The following is a 7,866-nucleotide window of genomic DNA, read 5'->3' on the forward strand; positions in this document are numbered from 1 at the left end:
ATTTGCATGTCTTATATATTATGTTAGTTTCTAAATGTCAGAAGCTGAACTTTGGTGTCATCCCCCAAAATAAGTTCTGCATAAACACTAGTTCAAAGGGATGCTAATAAATTTTACGTGAATAATTTGTACCATGCCAAGTACATTTGGAAAACAATGAGTTGAAACAAATTCTTTGTTACAGAACCTCTTGGAGGTTTTAAGATGCTTATATAGAAATGTATTATGAAATAAAAATGTGTTATAAAATATTTTTAAAATAAGCTTAATTACATGTCTTGGACATTTATTGACATCTATCAAACAATGTTAGTGATCACACCCTGACTTCTGTCTGGAAAAACTCTTCCTCTCCCATTTTTCATCCATGTGGTTTTGGTGATGTCATTCCTCCAAGAATCCCAGGGTGGAGCATCAGATACAGGCTTAAAGCCAGTCAACTCATTTCCCAGTGATGGATTTGGATATGGATATGTGAGCCAATCAGAGATAATATGACATAATTTTGAGAAGGTCTAAGGATATAAGGACTAGAGTTGCTATCTCCATCTTCCCACTGCCTGGAGCCCAAGGAAGCACCAAAGGTAAAGGCAGGGTAGTCAAATCATCATGATATAATCTGAATCAAGCCAGAGTCACCCTCCACCCTGGACATGTTGGCTTCTTGAGCTAATTTCTTTTTTGTTTAAGTAGATTTGGATTAATATTTCTGTCACTTAAAACCGAAACAGTCCTAACTAATAGACCACAACTTTTTTTTTCACAATAATTTTAGAGAACTAGTGTTTCACAGAACACTTTGGAGAAATCTAGAGAAAGTATAGTGGAATAGTTAATGCATAGGTTTAACTGACTAGATCCAAACCCCATTTTCAGGACAAATTAACTTTGTGACTGCAGGCGTGATACTTAAGCTCTACATGCTTCCTAATATTTATAAAATGGGTATCAAATATAATTTGCCTGATAAGGATTTTGTGAAGATATTATGATTTAATACTTTTAAAACATTTAGAAAGTGTCTAGCACATAATAAGTACTCAAAACGTTTAGGTAGAGAGGAAATCAAATAGCAGATTTTAGAATCATGGTTTTCTAGAAGTTTTAAGAGGTAAAAACCCTTGATGTTTTTCTAATTTGACATTCCTCATATGACAGTTGAAGAAACTGAGAACCATGAAGGGAAGTAATTTGCTCAAAGTCAAGTAAAATAGTGAGTGAATTAGGAAACAGTTCTCGTTGTTGTCATCCATGGTGCTTTAACAGAGTTCTAGGCGTTTCAAAGCAAAGAATGATTGTTGATGAGAATCCTTGAGGCTACCACTTTGCTAGTAGTTTAGTTTTCAGCTGTTATCAGAATAAGACTATCTACCTAGGAAAAAATAGCCACCTCTATTTGGGAATGGGACTCTTCAAAGGTCACATACCAGTAATTATGTCCACATTGTTTGTGACACCAATAGCTTAGGTATTTTAGCCAGTATTTTATCCATTTTGAGTTTATTTTTGTATATGGTGTTAGAGAATGTTCTAATTTCATGCTTTTACATGTAGCTGTCCAGTTTTCTCAGCACCATTTATTGAAGAGACTGTCTTTTCTCCATTGTGTATTCTTGCCTCCTCTGTGGAAGATTAATTGACCATAAGTATGTGGATTCATTTCTGGACTCTCTATCCTGTTTCATTGATCTATAAGTCTGTTTTTGTGCCAGTACCATACAGTCTTGATTACTGTAGCTTTGTAGTATAGTCTGAAGTCAGGGAACCTGATTCCTCCAGCTCCGTTTTTCTTTCTCAAGACTGTCTTGGCTATTCAGGGTCTTTTGTGTTTCCAAACAAATTTTAAAATTATTTGTTCTAGTTCTGTGAAAATGTCATTGGTAATTTGATAGGTATTGCATTGAATCTGTAGATTGTCTTGGGTAGTATGTTCATTTTAACAATATTGATTCTTCCAATTCAAGAACATAGTATATCTTTCCATCTGTTTGTGTCATCTTCAGTTTCTTTCATCAGTTTATAGTTTCCAAGTAGAGGTTTTTATCTCCTTAGGTAGATATATTCCTAGGTATTTTATTGTTTTTGATGTGACAGTAAATGGGATTGTTTCCTTAATTTCTCTTTCTGGTACTTTGTTCTTAGTGCACAGAAATGCAACAGATTTCTGTATATTAATTTTGTATCCTGCAGCTTTACCGAATTCATTAATGAGCTCTAGTAGTTTTCTGGTGGTGTCTTTAGGATTTTCAATGCATAGTATCATGTCATCTGCAAATAGTGACAGTTTTACTTCTTCCTTTCCTTAACCCAGTTTCCAAAAATAATAATGATAATAAAAATTAAAATAAATAAAATATGCTTGTTTAAATGCATATGAAAGATGGTCTCAAATTACTAACCCAACAACCACAGGGAACATTTTTCATCCATTAAAAAGTATCGACTCATGAAAAATCTGCCAAGGGGTTAAAAGCAATGGGAGCAGGTGTCTGTCACCCTAGTGGAGAAAAAGAAGATTGCATCATTTTTTTTTTCCACATCTTTATTGGAGTATAAATGTTTTACAATGTTGTGTTAGTTTCTGCTGTATAACAAAGTGAATCAGCTATATGTATACGTACATCCCCATATCCCCTCCCTCTTGAGCCTCCCTCCCACCCTCCCTATCCCATCCCTCTAGGTGTCACAAAGCTCTGAGTTGATCTCCCTGTGCTATCCAGCAGCTTCCCACTAGCTATCTATTTTACATTTGGTAGTGTATATATGTCAATGCTACTCTCTCACTTTGTCCCAGTTTCCCCTTCCCCTGCTGTGCCCTCAAGTCCGTTCTCTGTGTCTGAGTCTTTATTCCTGCCCTGCTACTAGGTTAATCAGTACTGCTTTTTAAAATACAATATGTATGCATTAGCTTACGGTATTTATTTTTTCTCTTTCTGACTTATTTCGGTCTGCATGACAGATTCTAGGTCCATCCACCTCACTCCAAATAACTCAATTTTGTTCCTTTTTATGGCTGAGTAATATTCCATTGTATATATGTGCCATATCTTCTTTATCCATTCATCTGTTGATGGACATTTAGGTTGCTTCCATGTCCTGGTTATTGTAAATAGTTCTGTAATGAACATTGTGGTACGTGTCTCTTTTTGAATTATGGCTTTCTCAGGGTATATGCCCAGTAGTGGAATTGCTCGGTCATATGGTAGTTCTATTTTTCATTTTTTAAGGAACCTCCATACTGTTCTCCATAGTGGCTGTATCAATTTATATTCCCACCAGCAGTTCAGGAGGGTTCCCTTTTCTCCACACCCTCTCCAGCATTTATTGTTTCTAGATTTTTTGATGATGGCCATTCTGACCGGTGTGAGGTGATACCTCATTGTGGTTTTGATTTGCATTTCTCTAATGATTAGTGATGCTGAGCATCTTTTCATGTATTTGTTGGCCATTTGTATGTCTTTTGGAGAAATGTCTATTTAGGTCTTCTGCCCATTTTTGGATTGGGTTGTTTGTTTTTGTGATATTGAGCTGCATGAGCTGCTTGTATATTTTGGAAATTAACCCTTTGTCAGTTGCTTTGTTTGCAGATATTTCACCCATTCTGAGGGTTGTCTTTTCATCTTGTTTATGGTTTCCTTTGCTGTGCAAAAGCTTTTAAGTTTAATTAGGTCCCATTTATTTATTTTTGTTTTTATTTCCATTTCTCTAGGAGGTGGGTCAAAAAGGATCTTGCTGTGATTTATGTCATAAAGTGTTCTGTCTATGTTCTCCTCTAAGACTTTTATAGTGTCTGGCCTTACATTTAGGTTTTAATCCATTTTGAGTTTATTTTTGTGTATGGTGTTAGGAAGTGTTCTAATTTCATTCTTTTACATGTATCTATCCAGTTTTCCCAGCACCACTTATTGAAGAGGCTGTCTTTTCTCCATTGTATATTCTTGCCTCCTTTGTCAAAGATAAGGTGACCATATATGCGTGGGTTTATCTCTGGGCTTTCTATCCAGTTCCATTGATCTATATTTCTGTTTTTTGTGCCAGTACCATACTGTCTTGATTACTGTAGATTTGTAGTATAATCTGAAGTCAGGGAGCCTGATTCCTCCAGGTCCATTTTTCTTTTTAATAATGCTCTGGCTATTCAGGGTCTTTTGTGTTTCCATACAAGTTGTAAATTTCTTTTTCTAGTTCTGTGAAAAATGCCATTGGTAATTTGATAGGGGTTGCATTGAACCTGTAGATTGCTTTGGATAGTATAGTCATTTTCACAATATTGATTCTTCCAATCCAGGAGCATGGTATATCTCTCCATCTGTTTATGTTACCTTTGATTTCTTTCATCAGTGTTTTATAGTTTTCTGAGTACAGGTCTTTTTCCTCCTTATGTAGGTTTATTCCTAGGTATTTTATTCTTTTTGTTGTGATAGTAAATGGGATCATTTCCTTATTTTCTCTTTCTGATCTTCTCTTGTTAGTGTTAATGAATTAGTTTTAGAGATCTACTGTCCAGCATAATGCCAATAGTCAACAATACCGTATCATGCACTGAAAATTTTGTTAAGAGGGTAGATCTCATGAGTGTTCTTAGAAAAACAAAACAAAACACCAGGAAACTTTGGGAGGTGATGGATATGCCTATTACATTGATTACAGTGGTGTAGGAATGCAAGAGATTTCTGTACATTAATTTTGTATCCTGCAACCTTGCCAAATTCTTTGATTAGTTCTAGTAGTTTTCTCGTGGCATCTTTAAGATTTTCTATGTATAGTGTCATGTCATCGGCAAACAGTGACTGTTTTGCTTCTTTTCCAACTTGTATACGTTTTATTTCTTTTTCTTCTCTGATTGCTGTGGCTAGGACTTCCAATACTATGTTGAATAATAGTGACGAGAGTGGACATCCTTGTCTAGTTCCTGATCTTAGAGGAAATGCTTTCAGTTTTTCACCATTGAGAATGATGTTTGCTGTGGGTTTGTCGTGTATGGCTTTTATTATGTTGAGGTTGGTTACCTCTATGCTCACTTTCTGGAGAGTTTTTTTTTTTTATCATGAATGGGTGTTGAATTTTGTCAAAAGCTTTTTCTGCATCTATTGAGATGATCATATGGTTTTTATTCTTCAATTTGTTAATATGGTGTATCACATTGATTGATTTGCGTATATTGAAGAATCCTTGCAACACTGAGATAAATCCCACTTGATCATGGTGTATGATCCTTTTAGCGTGCTGTTGGATTCTGTTTGCTATTTTGCTGAGGATTTTGGTATCTATATTCATCCATGGTATTGGTCTATAATTTTCTTTTTTGTGATATCTTCGTCTGGTTTTCCTCCATTAAAAAGTATCAATTCATGAAAAATCTGCCAAGGGGTTAAAAGCAATGAGAGCAGGTGTCTGTCACCCTAGTGAACAAAACGGAGATTGTGTCATTTTTTATATACTATATAGAATGTAAAAAATTATCTGTCTTTCTCCTCTTGCTTTTCAGACGGTGGTTTTGGTTAATGGTTTTCTATAGCCACAGAGTCAAAAATACCTCCTGTCATTGAGGACTGGTTGCTAGGTGCCCACAGAGAGCAGACTCTTATGGCCACTTGGAAGTGTAGTATCTAAAGTGGTTGGCTCAGTTCCAGGTAGATTATTACATTTGCTCTCTCAAAGCCACTTTGAGCATGACACACATAATCAGTCTAATTCTGAAAAATAAAAGCAACTTAGAAAATAGCAGGGTATAACCCAAGAACAGTTATTTATTAAATTTATTTTTTCAAAACTTGAGAAAGCTCTGGCTCCAGACTGCTAACAAGGTAATGGGGAAAGTCATCTTATTATGAAATATTTTAAGTACTAACAAAAACAAATAAATATTGAAGTAAACTAATCAGAAAGCTATGCTCCAATTAGTCTGGTGTTTAACTGAAGAAACATTTTAAAACCTATTTAGAGTTGTTTGAAGTTGTGTGGGTTTCATTTTGCAAGACTGGGGAGAAAGATAGAGGTGAGGTCCAGGCTCATATAACCTGGCTCTTTCACAGGGACATTTTGGAATTAGTACTCAACCATGGTTAATCTGAATAATGTCATTTTAAAATATGAAATCCATGTGGAAGTATAGAAACAATTTTTATTAATTGCAAAATGAGAACCATCAACACAATTTCTCCATCAAGGCCAATGTTCAGGTACTAGTGTACCTTTCCTTATGTAAGTTTCACATAAGAATACAGATTTTGGTTAATTGTTAAATAGAAATCACTTAGACTAAAACTGTAGCAACCTGGGCAATTGTACGAAATGTTGCTGAACAATAATACCCTTCAACTACATTTTGCCATAGTTGCTTTCTGTTTACCTTTTACATTTGAACTTATGCAAAAGCTTAATGTTTAACATTGGTATGCTATTAATGTTCATTGAAATAGCTGTTTTTGTTCTGATTTACTGTTGAGTAGGTCCAGGCCAGAAAAAAAAAAGCTAGTGTAGGTATTTCACTAGGATGCTCTTAGCTTTTATTAGCTTCTGTATTGAGACGCAAAGCAGGCAATTTAGAAAAGGAAATAACATAGTTTCATTCCAGTATCTTAAGTTTAAAACCCTTTTGCAGAATTTTAACAGTATTACCATTCAAAACATAGGTCCACAGAATCTAGGTACCAATTAGCCTACAAAGCCATGCCTCTCCCTTTAATCTCTTTCACCTAACCCATGATTTAATCCCTTTCCATGTCATCATTAGAAACATAATGTCTTTGATCCTCTACTGTAGTAAAAATAGATGGTTTATTTAAACAAAGCAAAACCTCATATATTTTGTTTTGTACTTGAATAATCCATGTAAAAATCCCATAGCTACTATTTATACAAAACTTTGTGATTTTTAGAAGGAGTGAGAAGAGTATGTCTCTACTTCTTTGCGAACATGTATATAATCTTATTTAGACTGGAAAGAATTTCTATGAATGACAGCTTGAACTGATAACAAACAGTAAAGATACATGTCTTTATGGGAGGCGTTAGACACTTGGACCAGGAAAGAAAAAAGCCCAGGATACTATAAAGTAAGCTATCAGTTCATGCCTGAATCTTTTTTTTTTTTGAAGAATAAAGAAATATGACACTTAATTTACCCTTAATATATGCAGGATACTTTCAAATACCCTATTCACGGATGCAGCATAATGAGAAAAGCATTAGTTTTTAAGTCAGACACCCTTGGATTGGAATTCTAACTCTGTCCCTTGGCTGCTTGCGGCTGCTTACCTCATCTTCTTCTATTATACATTCATGTGAATATTTGACAAATGAAGTTAATGGGTCGATCTAATGAAACTTGATTGAAAAGTTTTAAAGGAAGGAAAGGAAAACTGTGAAAATTATCATTAAATTGGTACCTTTACAAGTCGTTAGTATTTGTTTCCTATCGTAGTTAAATGGTATGCACTCTTGAACGTCATAAGAGTCAGTCTTGGTTCCCCGTCATTTTATCTTATGATTTGCGAAATCGTCATCCTTGTGGATATGGGCTTGAAGAGAAAGAAAGGATGACTGCATCGTGCTGTTGTAGCATCGTCATCTTTGAAAAAAATTACTACAAGTTGTTTAGTTAATCCATTGCACCACAGCAACACGTTAGCAGTGGTCAACAGATGTGGAGACAACAGACATTAACACCACAGACACAGCCGCAGGACACCAAGGCGAGAGGGCACCTTTGGAACCATGGAAGCTGTTCTACAGAAAAACACCCTACAACTGGTGTCTGCTTTGGTCTATCGGTCCTTGGATGTTAATTCTGGCATCTCTTATCGCACGCAGCATTGTTCCTCACTTTGCAATAAAAAAAAAAAAATAACCTCTGGTTGGGGA

This window comes from Balaenoptera physalus (assembly GCF_965194825.1).
Source record: "Balaenoptera physalus genome assembly, chromosome: 1".
Taxonomy (NCBI): domain Eukaryota; kingdom Metazoa; phylum Chordata; class Mammalia; order Artiodactyla; family Balaenopteridae; genus Balaenoptera; species Balaenoptera physalus.